The sequence below is a fragment of the Scleropages formosus genome, chromosome 11 (genome assembly GCF_900964775.1).
Source record: "Scleropages formosus chromosome 11, fSclFor1.1, whole genome shotgun sequence".
In the NCBI taxonomy this organism is placed as follows: Eukaryota; Metazoa; Chordata; class Actinopteri; order Osteoglossiformes; family Osteoglossidae; genus Scleropages; species Scleropages formosus.
Window position 1 is genome coordinate 8,390,580 of NC_041816.1, and position 17,569 is coordinate 8,408,148.

The window sequence follows — 17,569 nt, forward strand, 5'->3', positions numbered from 1 at the left end:
GGGTCTGGTAGCTGGTAACTATGCTCAGAAAGAGCCTAGGATACCAAAGCTATGTCAGGTGACCAGCTGAACCCAGATGTGCAGAGACTATCTTGTCCTTATTTTCCATATTCCAAGAAAAAACTTTGCATTACACACTGTAATGGGCCAGTGGGTAGCTGTTTATGAAAAGTAATAAATAAATAAGTAAATAATAAAGTAATCAGGGGGGCGCGGTGGCGCAGTGGGTTGGACCAGGTCCTACTCTCCAGTGGGTCTGGGGTTCGAGTCCCGCTTGGGGTGCCTTGCGGCGGACTGGCGTCCCGTCCTGGGTGTGTCCCCTCCCCCTCCGGCCTTACGCCCTGTGTTGCCGGGTAGGCTCCGGTTCCCCGTGACCCCGTATGGGACAAGCGGTTCTGAAAATGTGTGTGTGTGTGTGTAATAAAGTAATCAGGGCTGTTTATTAAATGCTTATTATAGGTCTGAATTCAAATCCTGCTGTAGCACCCTTAATCAAGGTACTTTGTTTCAGTTGATACAGTATAAATCACCCTGCTATAAATTTTTATCTCATTATCTAATTTTACATTTATTTAATTAGCAGATGCTTTTCTCCAAAGTGACTTCCAATGCATATTATGTACTGTTATCAGCCCACACACCTTATTCAACACTGACTTATACTACTGGATACACTGCTTAAAGTGGGTCACTCATCCATATATCAGTGAAATACACTCCTTCCATGTCACTCACACACTATGGGGGGGAACCTGAACAGCATGTCTTTGCACTATGGGAGGAAACCCACACAGAGAGAACATGCAAACTCAACACAGACTGAGCAGGAATCAAACCCACATCCTCTTGCACTACAGAAGTGCTGTGAGACAGGAGCTCTATTTGCTGTGCCACTGTACTGCCCATTATCTTGGGTCAAAGATCTAAGACAAATTATAGTTAGTAAGTATAGTAGTTATTTCACAAATTATAATAGTTGTGTCACAAACCCCAGGAAGAAATCAGAACCCCAATATGGGCTCAAGGAACCTAAGAGAAACACATAATTGGATTTCTATGGGAGGTTCTAAGCAGCAGAATGCAGATGTGGAGTAAATTTCAACCTCCATCCTTCAAAGAGCCCAAAACTCCTTGTTCAGGGTATAAACCATGCTACACACAGTACAGAGCTTGAGAAGCAGCATTTCAAAAGCTTTTCTACATGGAAAGAGCAGCCTCACAACTTATTTGATCTTTAAATGCCATTTCCATTATTTTGTCCAGCCCCTAGTTTTACTCAGTTACTTCGAGAACTTGCATGCACTGGAAAAGCAGTGTTTTGATGTTTGTAATTTACCATGCAGTATAACAAACAAGGGATGTTTGATCTCTGTGACCAGCAATGTCTCTTATGCTGAGTTATAAGACTCACTTCATAAAGAAATGACTTTTCACTGCAAAGGGCTTCTTTATAACATGTGGGTGAGAGTAAACACGTTCCTCATCTTAAATATTAATGCAGTTTACCAATAGAATGATATCTCATTCTCTATTTTTACCCTCCAAGGCTGATGCTGTGAAACTTCTTCCCCAATTCTTACCTTTTTAGAGAACAAATTGATTAATCATTAATTCTATTTTATCACAGATGCAGCAATTATTGTGTTGGACTATATTTTCTCTCTCCCTTTTCCTGTGTAGACCTGTATATGGTTTATAATCTTCATTGTAAATGTAAGACTTTACAAGATACTGAATTTCTTCATAAATGGCCATAACGGCATGTGAAATATGACTATAATTGCAAGAAATACACCTGTTGATCGCCTTAAGTAACACGATGTGCCTAAAAGCTAAGTGCCAACTGACATTATAACACCGGAGTTTAATCAATCCAGATGGTTAATTAATGAATTGAAACCCCCTGCTATTTATTCATTAGGTTTAATGCATCTTTCACCAGCACTAAATGGTTTTTCCAGATATAGAATGTCCGTTTATGTACATTATTTCTGACCAGTTGCAGCTGAAAACAAGGAAGCCAGAATTCATTCTCACTCATGGAAAAAAAAAGTCATCCATTTTCTTTGGCTGAGATGCTCCCTGAGTATCTCATCAGCAAGGTCTGGCTTGCTCATGAAAGTGAAATTGAAAAGCCTTTCATCCACCGCATATCACTGGGGCTACTGGGCCGGTCGCTTTGCATCACAGGCTGCATGTGCACATATCCCACACAGCTCGCACAGTTCACAAAGTCTATTAGCCCGCCTGCATTTTGAATTCCCTCGTCAGGCCCACAACCAGCTCAGCAATATCTTGTTTCAAACCCCCACAAAATCATAGTTGGGGTGATTTAAAATCAGTGGAGGCCTGTTTATTTAGCCTTTGAAAGACAAAAATATTTCCCAAGTAAAATGATTGCATTTTATTAAAATTATATTTTGGGTAGATGATATATAGCATATTTTTTATTTTTCTTAATGGTGTTTTCTGTATGTCCAAGTTGTAAAAATCACAAAGAATTGCAATATGTTAAAATGTTTCTTGTCATATAAATGCAGGCACTTCAGATAAAAAAATAAAGGATCATCTACAGGGAAACTGGTATGCTGATCAGGTGCTTATGACTCAAGGATATTGTTACAATTTGAGGGAGTTTATTATATGTCTTAGTTTGGGATGAACCAGAGTCTCATTGTGAACATACAGTCTACACTACTTTGTCATAACTCTAGATCACCTGTGACCCCACCTGGATAAGCAAGCTTTTCAAAGCAGATGGATGTGTCAGCAGAAAGAAGTCTTTAATTCCTGACCTTTTTATCCAATAAACATTTGTTGTTTTTGTTCTCTGGCTTCTTCGATCCCAGCATTTCTTCTTCTTCTATAATGCATTCTCCTCTCATAAACTTAGTCCTCCATCACTGCTTTAATTGTATTTTTGCCAATGATGGTCATTCTGTGCTAATGAAGATGGACACTTCAAGGCCGTGGTCTCTGGTTTCTAACTTGCTTGAGATAAAGCTCCTAAATGACATTTGCATAAAATGAAGGTTGGCCACATACACATGAGTTCATTTGAAGCTGAAGTCAAATACCCTCTCAAAGCACTCTCAAAGTTGAGGTGGAGTAATTTTGGGCTGTAAACAAAGGCCCAGCTTTAATAAACAATCCTCAATTGCACACTCTGCATAAATAACTGACTTTCATCTCCTGTCAATCTTCATATTGCACTTGGTGTACTGTTCTCCCTGCGTGTTGTGCACACCCAGTACGTTAACGCAGTTTAACAGCAAGCCAAACTCGATTCTCACGAGCCAGGATTATGAGCGTCTTGCTCCTTTATTGTCTCCAAATGTGAAAATGCGAGTGAAACTATAATAAACAGAAACAGTAAAGGAAACTTAGTCTAATTACAATAATCGTCATAATAACTAGTTAAATCGTTTGCCGATAGCACACTTAGCATGACACAGCGCGAACTCACAGCATGACACAGCGCGAACTCACACACGCGTTTTACAAGACAGTAACGTGGAGTTACGGCTGAATAAACAGAGTTTACATTACAAAGGTCAAACTTAAAAGCACGTAAACATTTTAGCCAATGTCTGCAAGAACTTCACAACTTACAGTTATTGCTTCCACGGGCGTAGGAAAGCACACAGAACTCAAGACGCTTCCACTATGCCTATCGCGACAGTAGCGCATCATGGAAATAGCGCATGTGCACAAATTGCGTATAACTTACGGAAATAAAGGTTCCGCTCAACAAAGCAATTAATCACATGAACTAAACAAATCTGCGGGCAGAACACTTGGGATAACAAATACCTGCAGGAGTGGCAAAGAGTACATATCACAATGTACCACTGAATTCTGGAAAATTCACAACTCCAGTAGAGAAAAAAGAACATGTCTCCGTAGTCCTTTAAAAGCATCTCATTCAGGTTTATATAAGATGTGTCTGAGTTGTTCATCGGCACCTGGAAATGGCTGATTTCATGTCAGAGGTCAAAACAGCATTTTGAAATTGCGATACGTTGGCTTTTGTAGGTATGATGCTGAAAGGTGGTAGCACGATTTAGAAGCCAGTTAACGTTTGGTGAAAGGAAACACCTCACTCACCTAACAAGATGACAAGACAAAGCACAGGGTATTATGGGTGAATATACAGCATGTTCTTGCAAAACAGGTGTGATGTTGCATTGCGTACACCACCTTTTAAAAGTCTCAGGCTTATGAAACATTTTAAAAAAAGTTTTTTTTAGCTGTAAGCACCTGAAGAACAGAAAGACAAAAAGAAGAAAAGCACACCTGGAGGTCCGTCTCCCTCCCACAATTAGTACATTGAGCCAGTGCTTAGCATTTCATGAATAATAATCATTCATAAATTAAACAAATGGCTTGTGTGGTACTGTATAAATGGCCAAATCCAGCACATGCACAGCAAGATTTTGTATTTGATTACTATAAAGTGGGGAAAAGGAAAAAGACGTAAGACCTAACTGTTTTTTTCTTGGGAGAGACGGTGAGGTTTTGGTGGGATCTTTAGTTAGTTTTAAATAAAATGTCATGGTACAGAGAAGAAAATAATTCTATACTATTGATATTCTTCAGGAAGAGTCACCTAAAACTCTAATTCTGACATTTGCACGGGAGTCTGTGACTGTTGATATTCTTTGCCATATTCTGAATCTCATGTTAAAATATGTCGTAGCCTGTGCATAATATTGAAAGACATTTTGCAGGGAATGTTATGTAAGAAATGTAGAGAAAGTAAAGGTAGTACCTAAAATTCACATCTCAGGTATAGCCAGGTAAGTATGGAGAGAATGACTGGATCGCACATCATTCTTACTGAGTTTCCATACTCCTGGAGATTGTACATCATTGGTCCACTCTGTTGAAAATAGTCCTGTTTCATTCTATACCAAAACATTACGCCATGAATCACAGATATTAGACTGTAATATCAGATAACTATTTAATCACCAAGGTAAAATGGAGCCATCTAAGTATTTAGGGGAGTCCATTTCCATAAATGTTTCTTGAAATTGAAAAGGAGTGGATGGTCTCCATGCTCAACAGATAGCACTGAGAGTTGCTTGCTCACTGCCCTCCAACTGTTTGTGTTTTGGGGGAAAATAAGAACCAGCTAGACTACTTTAGTTTTGGCACTGCCCTCTGCTAATGCCACTAGACATGCGTACTCACCTTCCCACTTCCTTTCCTCACTGAAAGAGGAAACACTCCTGTCTGCTTGCTGGAGACCCACGCCAATGTCACCGTGGCTTTGCTGCCACTCAAGATATCCCACTTGTGACATTTATCCAGGCGAGGACATTGACGGATCCTTCAAAGCCACTTTGTTGGCCGGCTGCATTAGATAAGCGGGCACTTTATCTTCAATCTGCGTGTGGCACTGCTAATTTTTTTTTTTCTCTCCCAATGCACACTGTCGAGTCCATGCGCTTCATTTGACTCGGCCACCCCAAAAAAGCTTCTGACTTTGGAAATGACCAAGACATTTCCAAGGAGTGGCATGCTGTTCTCCCTCTCTGACCTTTGAAAGTGCCATGAGGTGGTCATGTGACTCACATTAAACAATTTCCCACATTTTCACCAGATTTTTATCTCCGCACTCCAAAGCGATCAGGACAGAATATTCTTATTTCGATTTTTTCCCCTTCTCCATCACAAAGGTTCAAGAAAACATAGATTCATCAGGAAAATTGATGCTGTATCTGTACCCCTGTGCTTCAGTTCCTCATGTTTTATTATAACACGTGTAGCAGGAGTTGTTCAATAAATTCACAGGAAAGCTGCCTTTCGTGCCTTGGAAAAGGCACTTGCTCAGGAGGTCAGGCGCTCCTCAGTCTTCTGTTAATTTAACATGGTTTTATTTATCAGCTGTTTCTTTTCTGGCCAGGGTTGTAAAACGCTCAGGTAATTTCTGCTCTCAGGAAGACTGTCAGTATGGTTTCCAGTACATGACTGTGGATGCTTCACTGACAAAACAACACATACGAACCAATAAATTGGTTTAAATGTCTCTACATGTCATGTATTAATTATTTTTCAGTCTTTTCCAGTCGATTAAATCCTGATGCTTAGACCTAATCCAAGTTTGGCCTTTCATCATGAACCACACACCAGTTGACCTCCAAAAATACTGTTAACTAAGGTAAATACTAGTAAACATTTGTGTATTGCATATCTTTGCCAAAACTATTATTAGCATGTGATTTAGCAAATTCCGACTACTGAAAACATCTTTAAAGCTTTAGAAGCAATATGTTACACTTAGGCTAATTAAAAACACTAAATACTAGCCATTATTTCAATGTTAAAAGGGCAATTGTGGAAAAAATATAACACAGTTCACTACTAATTATTACAACAAGACATATGTTACTGAAGTCCTTGGGTTTTTGACTCCTTTTCAGCTCTTGTCATTTGATGTTTTATGTAGAGAGACATGTAATTTTAGCAATTATCTTTATTAATATTGGGTACATGTAATATTTAGTTGTTCCAATTACACAACGTGTGTTTACAATAAGTTAAACAAGGTGGCAACTTTAAACGGAAGAGGTAGACACCCAATTAGTGCAGGAGTAATTTATTAAAGCATGAGCTGATTGAAACTGAGTACTAGTTTGCAAACACATTGAGTTATCACTTAGTCACTGTGGCAACTGGGAAGACTTTGTCTGAAACAGAGTGAAGGATTTTACTGGTTGCATTCTCTAACGGTGCAATTTTAAACACTTGTCCTAGTGAGTGATGAGTGACCTATTGTAAGTAGTGTATCTAGCAGTGTAAGTCACCTTTATGAATAAGGTGTGTGGGCTGATAACACTACACAGAGTTAATTGGATGTCGCTTTGGAGAAAAAGTGCCTGCTAAATAATAAATGTAAATGTAATGTAAATGTGGGGGGTGTGGTGGCGCAGAAGGTTTGGCTTGTGCCTGCTTTCTGGTGGGTCTGGGGTTGAAGTCCCACTTGGGGTGCCTTGTAACAGATTGGTGTCCTGTGTTGCCGGGTTAGGCTCTGGTTTGCTGTGACCCCTCTGTGGGACGAGGGGTTTCAGACAATGTGTGTGTGCAAGTAACATAAATGTTATCCTGGTGTGTATCCCACATTTTTCATTCAACATCTCTCTCAGAAATGGTTGGCTGTCTATACTCACACTCACTTTCTGAACCACTTATCCCATTCAGGGTCGCAGGGAGCCAGAGCATAACCCGGCAACACACAAGGCATAAGGCTGGAGGGACAGGGGACACACCTAGAACAGGATGCCAGTCCGTCGCAAGGCACCTCAAGCAGGACTCAAACCCTAGACCCACCAGAGAGCAGGACCCAGTCAAACCCGCTGCGCCACTACGCTCCCCTTGTTCACAAGATTCTTAATCAAACATTTGAACCGTTTTAGTGATTAGACAATGATTATAGCAAAACACCCGAGGCCCTAGGGGATACTTGACAATAAAATCACTTTCCACTTTCAAAACATGTCCACCAAGAGACTAGCAGCTCAAGAAAGCATAGAAGGTAATGATATGACCTTCTGGGGGGTGGCTGTGATGGGTTTTGGGAGGGTTAACAAACATTAAAAATGGCAGGAGGGGTGCAAACACAAACGCAGTCATGTGTACTCCTATTATTGTTTCAAAGTGAAGTGAAGTAGGGGGCAATAGAAGTAAATTAAAAATAAAAGGTTGAATTAAATATGTAAACACTGGGACTTGCTCTAAATTTTAACACCATCTTTTATATCTGGGTTTAATATCTCCTTCCTAGATTGTTTTGATTATATTGCAGGACAATTGCATATTTCACTGACTGTTATTATGTTTTATTATCTCCAAAATGGCATGGGTATTCTGTGATTATCGTCTAACGTGCTGGAATACAGTCATTTGAGACAGCAGAAATTTTTGAAAGACCGGCAGGGATGGCGTTAATTATCTATTTCCCAGTAACCCCTAAAGCCTCAGAAAACTATCTCCTCACGCGAAGAGCACTGTTAGAGCTCAATGCAAGTCATTATTTTATAGTTAGAAGTCAATGATATTTCAAAATTTCTTAAGCTATCATCTAAGTGTCTTTTTTATAGCGGAGCCCCGGGAAGAGATGGGATTTGATTTATGTTTTGCAGATATCAACAGTAACTTCAGATGAAAGAAATGCTTAATGTAGGCCTAGATAGTACATTCAGGAAGACTGTGATTGCAAAATCTGATAGATTCTGTCTCAGTAGAGGTCATGCTGCTGTAACCCTTATCACTGTGGACAACAGCTACAGCTGCAACACTGTAACTGTCTAATTATCTCACAGTACAATTAAACAGAGATGGGTTTTGCTGACTCCCCATTGAACAATAATGGTATCCTCCATATAAAATACAGTTTTGTCAGCTGCAGAGATAGCATAGGGAATTCAAATTGTTATAAGAATGTGTATTTTTAAAAAAGGCATTTTGAAATTGATCTCACCAGTCAAATGAAAAACAGCATGCAAATTGTAATAATAAATAAATAAAGAAGGAAGGTGTGCAGGGGGTGCAGTGGCACAGTGGGTTGGACCAGGTCCTGTTCTCTGGTGAGTCTAGGGTTCAAATCCCGCTTGGGGTGCCTTGTGACGGACTGATGTCCTGTCCTGGGTGTGTCCCCTCCCCCTCCAGCCTTATGTCCTGGGTTGCTGGGTTAGGCTCTGGTTTTTTGCAACCCCACAAGCAATTCAGAAAATGTGTGTGTGTAAAGAAGGAAGGAAACACCTGGTGGTCAGTTTCATCTCTCTGTAGGCCTGTCTGAAATGTAATTTATAGACACAATGGCTGGCTTACAAGTCCTAATGTTTTCCAGGTGGTTGTACTTGGTTCTGCATCACCTTCACACATTCAGCAAACGCTAATGTTCGTGCCGAGTATAGTTGATACGTATTTTTTATAACTTCCCAAGCAATATTCTGATTGAAGAGATAACATGGAATCTTGACATTTAACCTCATCAAGTTCAAGTTCAAGGTTTATTGTTGTAAGTACAAGTACCATGTACAAATAACTATGAAATTCTTGCTTGAATGCTTCTCCACAGACTATAGACAACACAAGATACTGTACAATAGATAGCGCTACAAAAAAAACAATAAATAACCAAAATAATTAAAAGTGACAATGCAAGTAATGCGCTTGGAAAGATCAGTGCAAATTGTAGTTGCAAAAAGTGACAGTGTAAAGTCCAGTATCGTTGTTGATATTGCATATTAGTGCGTGTTTGGGGGGCACAGTGGCACAGTGGCTTGGACTGGGTCCTGCTCTCCGGTGGGTCTGGGGTTCAAGTCCCGCTAGGGGTGCCTTGTGATGGGCTGGGGTGTGTCCCTTCCCCCTTACGCCCTGTTTTGTGGGGTGAGGCTCCGGCTCACCACGACCCTGTATGGAACAAGTGGTTCTGATGATGTGTGTGGATGTGGATGTGTGTGTTGAACATTCTAAAAGCAGTGGGGTTGGTGAACCTAGCAGTGTGTGTTTGAATAGTCCTACACTGCTTTCCAGAGGGGAGAAAAGTGCCCATGCATAGTAATTGTGATATCCTATGATTTGCTTTGTCTTTCTGATTCAATGTGTGGTGTAGATTTCCTGTACTGCTGTGTGCTGATGATTTTCTGAACTGTCTTAACTACCCTCTCTAGGGTTTTCTTGTCCTGCGTGGAGCAGCTGCCACACCATTATGTAATACACTCTGAGAGGATGGACTCCACAGCACACCTGTAAAAAGTGGTCAGGACTCTAGTGGACATCCTGGCTTTCTTCAGACACCTGAGGAAGTGAAGGCGCTGATGGGCCTTTTTGATGATGGATGCTCTGTGCTCAGTCCATCTGAGTTTAGCAGTGACGGTAACCCCTAGGAATCTGAAGCTGTTTACCTGCTCTACAATGTCCCCTCCGATGTAGATTAGTGCATGAACCATGTCCTGTTTTATGAAGTCAATCACCAGCTCCTTAGTTTTTCTGACATTAAGAGACAGGTTGTTGTCCTGGCACCACTCTGCCAGGAGCCTCACCTCCTCTCTGTAGGCTATCTCATAATTGCTGCTGATCAGACCCTCAATGGTGGTATTGTCAGCAAACTTTATGATAGTGTTGGAGCTGTGACTGACCACACAGTCATCTGTGAACAAGGAATACAACACCGGGCTTATGACGATTCCCTGTGGAGTGCCAGTGCTGAGGATCAGTAGAGAGGAGGCATTTCTGCCAAGCCGCACATCCTGGGGTCTGTTGGTGAGGAAATCCAGGATCCAATGGCACAATGTGGCACTCAGTCCCAGACCTAGTAGTTTGTGTATCAGGTTGGTTGGAATGACAGTGTTGAATGCCAAGCTATAATCCACAACTAATAGCCTTGCATAGCAGTTTTATTGTCCGGGTGAGCCAGAGTGGTGTGAAGTGTGTGGAATATGGCATCTTCAGTGGATCTGTTGTGGTGGTAGGCAAACTGCAGTGGATCCAAAGTGTCTGGGATTGTGTTCTTAATGTGTCCCAGCACCAGCCTCTCAAAGCATTTCATTTCAATGGGGGTTAGTGCCACTGGGCGATAGTCATTAAGGCAGCTCAGTTTGATTTTCTTCGGAATGGGGATAATACTGGCGTTTTTGAAGCAGGTTGGTACAGTTGAGCTTTTTAAGGAGATGTTAAATATGTCCGTAAAGACAGCAGCCAGTTGCTCACTGCATGTTTTTAAAACACATCCAGAAATTCCGTCCTCACCAGCAGCTTTGCAAATGTTGACTCGGATAAAAGTTTTTCTCACGTCTGCTGCAGATAGGGTAAAACTGGAGTCATGCAGTGCTGTGGGAGCTTGCACTGGAGGGTCTTTATTTGTGATATCAAAACAGCTGTAAAATGCGTTCAGTTCATCGGGGGAGATGCACCAGCAGCTGTGAATGCCCGCGTCTGCGGTTTATAATCCGTTAACATTTGGATTCCCTGCCACAACCAATGCGCATCTTGACTGCAGTTAAACTGTGATTCCACCTTCCTGCTGTATTCCCGTTTCGCGCTGGTGATGGCTTTCGTCGTACTTACATTTCTTGTGCATGGATCTTATTTTGGATTTTGGGAGTAATCCGAGGTTTCTGGTTAGGGAATGAGCAAGCTTTTTTATTAGTTATGCAATCACTTACACAGTACCTGATGTAGTAATGAAGTCCCTGACCACTGTGGTATACTCGTCAAGATAATAAGATGAGTTTCTGAATATGTCCCAGTCCACAGAGTCAAGGCAGTCCTGAAGCTTTTGCTATGCTTCTGGTGTCTAGCACTTCACCATACGCATCACAGGCTCCTCTCACTTGAGTTTCTGTTTGTAGACTGGGAGCAGCAAAATCGAAGCGTGATATGACTGTCGGTAGGGAACGTAATCTCTTTTATATGAGGTGTAGCAGTGGTCAAGGGTGTCTGAGCCCCTGGTGGGGCAAGAAATGTGCTGGTGGTATTTTGGGTAAAAATTCCTGAAGTTGGCTTGGTTAAAGTCTCCCAAGACAAAGAACAATCCATTGGGGTGCTTGTTCTCTTATTTAGTGATGGCGTGGTACAATTTGTCCAAAGCGCTGTGTGTGTTCCAGAAATCCTTAGACTGTCCTTATAATTAATTTTGGTGTGTACTGGCATATGAATGTCAGAATTTAATTTTGCTAGTAGGAAAAGAATCTTTAGAATTTGAGATGGTTCAAAATTGCACAGATGGTTTCAAGGGCCAGCAACATGGTACTTCTTGATCTTATCATGCTTCTTCTTTCTGATATTGCTATCACAATTGTCCTCTTTTCCTCCTTGTCAACCACCACTATATCTGGTTGGTTGACCAGCAACTACCTGTCAGTCTGGAACTTGAAGTCCCACACAAACTTAGCGCTGCTGTTTTCAACCACCTTTGGTGGTGTCTCCCATTTGGACTTGGGAACTTCCAGTCCGGATTCTGCACAGCTCTTCCTGTACATTATCCCAGCCACTTGGTTATGCCTCTTAGTATATGCTGTCCCAGCTTGCATCTTACACCCTGCTGCTGTGTGCTGGACTGATTCAGGGACATCTTTGCACAGCCTGCACCTTGGGTCCTGTCTGCTATGGTAGACCCCAGCCTCTATGGATCTGGTGCTTTAAGCCTCTTCATGTGCTTCTATGATCAGAGCTTTTGTACTATCCTTCACACCAGCCTTTCCCAGCCACTGATAGGATTTCTTGATGTCAGCCACTCCCTCTATCTCTCGATGGCAGGGTCCGTGGAAGGGCTTGGTCTTACCTGATGTCTCCTCTTCTTCCTCATCACTCTCTGTCTTCTTCTGCCTGAGGTACTCACTTAGCGGTTTGTCCTGGGAGAGGCAACTTCCTGATGTACTCTTGGATGCTCCTTGTTTCATCCTGGATAGTGGTTCTGACAGTCATTAACCCTGGGCTCCCCTCTTTTTGCTTATCGTACAGTCTCAGGGTGCTGGACTTAGGGTGGGACCCTCTGTGGATTGTGTGGAGTTTTGTGCCTTGATATCTGTGGCATCTGTTTCCTCCTGTGGCCAGCTTATTATTCCAGATGGGTATGTGATGACTGGTACAGTATACATGTTGATGGCTTGGATTTTATTCCTACCATTGAGCTGGCTTCTCAGGATCTGCTATATTCTCTGGAGCTATTTAGTTAGCTGTCCTGTATGTATGCAATTATGCCTTGTGGTATTTCCACACCTTCGGTCCTGATCACCTTTCCATTTCTTGCTGCCATTCAACCACACTTATTCAGTCCGAATGACATCACTGTATATCCTGGTGAGGTGGATCAGTGAATCGATGTCTTGTTCACTCCTGGCATACAGCTTGATGTCATCCATGTAGAAGAGGTGGCTTATGGTTACTCAACTTTTGAACTTGTATCCATATCCACTCTTTGCAATGACTGAGGGGGTTCAGGTCTATGCATAACATCAGCGGGGACAGTGCATCACCTTAGTATATGCCACATTTGAAAGTCACTTGTGCAATGGCCTTGGAATTGGTTTCTAGTGTTGTTTTCCAGAGCCACACTGAGTTCTTGAGGAAAGCTATCAGTGTCCTGTTGGCCTTGTACAGTGTCAAGCACTCCAGTATCCATGTATGGGGCAATGAATTGTTGGCGTTCTTGCAATCAATCTAGGCAGTGCTCAGGTTAGTCTGTCTGTCTAGTCTTAGAGTCTTGGGTGATCGAGCAGTAGCTGGTGCTTTGACCCTCTGCTGTTGTTTCCAATGCCCTATGATCTTCGCTACCATTGATGCCCGAGAGGAGCTTCCATGTTGTGGAGAGGGAGGTTATCGGCTGGTCGTTTGAAGGTGTTGTGCCCTTATGGAGATCCTTCATGATCAGGATTGTCCTGCCCTGTGTTAGCCAGTCTGGTTGAGACCCTGATGTTAGCAACTCATTCATTTGTGCTGCCAGGTATTCATGGAGTTCTGTAAGTTTCTTTAGCTAGTAGGTGTGCATCATGTCAGGTCCTAGTGCTCTCCAGCTCTTCCTACCTGAGACTTGCTGTTGGATGTCTGCCTTTATGACGGTGACTGGTTCTTGCTCTTGGAGGTTGCTATGGTGTTCGCTCAGGTCATTGCGTGGGTCTGCTCTTGTTCTCTTCCAGCTGGGAGTACACTGGAGTACAATGGTTCTTTGAAGAACAGGCCATTTGTTTTCCTGGCCTCTGCTTCTCTGGTGTATATCTTCAGCCTAGCACCCAGAGCTGTGAGTCTTTGTCAGTTTCCAGGGCCTCACTTATGCACATTTTGCTATACTTCTTTCATCACACCCCTCTGCACCTCTGTTAGCTGACTAACGTATCTCCAGGTTTCTTTGATCTTGGCCTCCAGCCTTCTTGTCCATGGGGGCACTCTTGGTTTCTTGTAATCTTTATCTCATAGTGCTACCTGAGACCTTTTGGTGCAGCTCTATAAACACTACAGTACTTCTGTTTCCTTTGGAGATCTGAAAAGATTGATTGGTTGTGGCATTGCTGTGTGGTTTGCAGTCACTGCAATGTGTAGTTTTATGATTGACAGTCTGACTGATGGGCATGTGTGATGATCTGCCGAGACATTTTTCCTTGTTTACCGCCAAGTCTTAGCCAGCTGTGTATATATGGCCCAAAGCACTGCACCTGTGTACAGCTATTAACTGCTTGCACATTTTTGTCAGGTGTGATATGAAGTTAGAAGAATAGCTGTGCAGGAATAAAATCAGATTTTTTTAAAATTTATTTTGTGTCTTAGATCAATGAGTTTTGGTCAGGAATAAATCTTCATTATTTACATTACATTTATGTGACACTTTTCTCCAAAGTGTCATATAATTATTTATCCATTTACACAGTTGGGCAAATTTAGCAGGACAATTTAGAGTAAGTACCTTGCTCAAGAATACTACAGCCAGAAGCAGGAATTGAACCTGCAACCTTTGAGTCTAATGGCAGCAGTTCTAATCGCTACCAGCTGGCTTCAATGGCCACAGAGAAGGACTCTGAAGATGGTTCTCTGGGAACTCCCTGACAAATTGCTTTCTACAGACAATAATGTCCCCCAACACTGGAAAATGGAAACCTGGCAATGTTCATGTAATGGTTAGCCAAAATCATATACCAGAAGGCATTAACACAGCTACAGAAGTTTCTCCACCATGGAGACCAAAGACCATAAACCAAATTATGAGGTTGCGCTTGAGGGGACCACCTTTACTGGCTCAAGACATCTCTGTACCATTAAAGGTTAGGAACAGTTCCAGAAGTTCATTAGTTGGCAGCTGACAGATGTTGATCATCAGTGTTAATTAATTTCAGCTGACAAACAATAAATAACACTCAAGCTACTTGACATGTATGTCAATGTCACTCTTCTGTAGTCTACCAACCACCTGTCAGTGGCCTAACAACTTGATAAGGAGGATGAGTGGGATATTAGAAAGGTCAGAGGTCAGTGGGCAGCGTAGTGGTTAGATCTCTTGTCCTCTTGTCAGATAAACTGGATTCAAATCCCACATCCTGCTATAGTACAAATGAGCAAGGCACCTATGTGGAACTGAACCAGTAAAAATTACCCTGCTGTAAAAAATCAGTAACACTGTAGGTCAATACAGTGTGGGTTCAGAGACAAATTTCAGCAAAATTAGTAAATGTAAAATTCCAACTGTGCATGGGTCGAGCAATCTTGAAAGGCCTGACATGGTAAAGTCTGACTGTTCATGAATTCTGCTTATCTTGAGTATTTTGCACATTTATTTTGGGCATTGTGATTAGAGTTTCTGTCCTTGTTGCAAAAATTGCAAAGGTTACTTTTTATGCACCACAAATAAGATCTTACTTTGGAATATTAAAGATGCTTTTGCTATGTCCATCATGTGTGAACTTGTAAAAAGACATGAAAAGTTAATATTTTGAACCTAGCTAATTTACTCATCTTCCTCACAGAAATCATTGCATAATCAATAGTATCTGACAGCAGAAATGAAAAGCTACAGCCAACAACAAATTCAAGACAGAGATAATATTTTAAAAAGAATACTCATTTTTGCTGTTCCGTTTAGATGTCAGAAATGCTTTTGTGCAGTGAGTATGGATTATTTTGCAGGACGTGAATCACAGCAAGTGCTGCTCCGACCCAAGGGCCCTTGCTTGGATTCTTATCGCTGCTTTTGGATCCAATAAGAGAACAGTGTCCAACAGCTGCCAATTTCCTACCCGCCTTCTTCTCTGGGTCAAATCTCCATTAATCGCAGTGTTGGGATTGTGTGCTTTCAGTGGGTTGAATTTGGACAGGATTGTGGGCTTTCAGTGGGTTGAATTTGGACGGGATTGTTTGGAGAAGGTGGCAGCTTTTCAGTATATAGTTTTAAAAACACCTCCTGCCCCATTCCCCCACCCTCTGGAGTATGGAGCAAAGAGAAAGAAAAGCACTCAAAATTTAGAAAAAAGATGAAAGAAGGAAACAACCGAGAGACGAGAAGCCACCCAAAGTCTGAACTGGAGCTGTTTTTCTGGAACATGAAGGGCCCCAACCCCCATTCTGCCCTGAGTCAATTGCAAATCAATGCCATTGTGTGTGTTACTAAGGCTTTGTAATACATGCCACCCTCCTCAATTAGCATGAACAATACCCCCTTGCCCTCATGTATCTTAATGACCGTCCAACAGCAAGAACGGGCAATAGCAGAGGCTGCCCTGTCGCACATTCAAGATTACTGTGTTGATGTGTGCTTTCACCTCAGAAACTATGAATGCTAATTGTGATTTTCAGCAGAGTGCACTCCTGGGCACATATCGACAGCACTGCAATGAGCTCTGTTGACAATGAGAGGAGTGCTGGCCACAACCATTGTTTATCTCCCTAGCAAATGCCCTTGTCTAAAGAAGGGAGCCTGTAATTTTACACGTAGGATTAATGATGAGGCTAGGAGTGACTGACATTTAACACCTCACTAAGGGGAAGAAAAAGCATTCTTCGCCCTGTAAGAATTTCATCAAGCAACTTTTGAAATTTGTTCCTCAACCACAATACCACCTGCTGTTCCCAGATGCAACACCTGCATTTTTCACCATGGCTGTACATGGGGCAGGCCAAAGAGTTTTCCTACTACTGTTTTTCACAGACACTGCCTGAAATTGCAGCTCTGCATGGTGTCACCAGCCTGGGCCAGGCCACCAGCATAGCGGTAATGGCACCAACCTCTCCATGATGTTGTGCCTGGTCACCCACCTGACTGACAGCCCTGCTGCCTAGAGTACAGAGGGCATTCACATTCAGGATCACTAGGCAGATAGCAGCCTTTTTTTCCTCCTTCTAATTTAATGCCGCATTCCCAAGCCATTGCCTTGCTTTCATTTGAGCCCTCAAAGTCTTTTCACTCACAACAACCCTGTACTACATTGCTTTGCATGCAGCAGGCTGGCAACCCAGCCCCCTGGGAGAAACAAAGTACCTTTATTATTCATGAGGAAATTATTCTTCATCTTTTTACGTATTTATTTATTTGCTCCCCCAATTTCCTGCAGGGATTGATGACCATGTCACCCAAGATGTTGTGAGTTTCATCCTTGAGCCATGCTCCTTCCCCCCACCAATCTTGGGAGAGCTTTATTAGGTGAGTAATCGCATCAGTGAAGGCTGTCTTACTGGCAAAACTCTCTAGGGACGACTAGGGATTTCCCCATGCACTTACAATGAGGATTGAAGGATGATGGATCCCCATGAACTCCAAGTTTTTTTTCACTGTTGCCAAATTCACTGACTTGCTCATCTGTATCCATGTGCATGGATGTAATAAGTTATCCTTATTTATTTTTGTAGCCGGTGCCTCATAATAATTTTATGGCAATGTCAGTCATTGAGGGAGGTCAAAATATAATTTTGCTTCATACACTGTATTTATCCATGACATAGTTAAGGCGAAGGGGGATGCGGTGGCGCAGTGGGTTGGACTGGGTCCTGCTCTCCGGTGGGTCTGGGGTTCGGGTCCCGCTTGGGGTGCCTTGCGACGGACTGGCGTCCCGTCCTGGGTGTGTCCCCTCCCCCTCCGGCC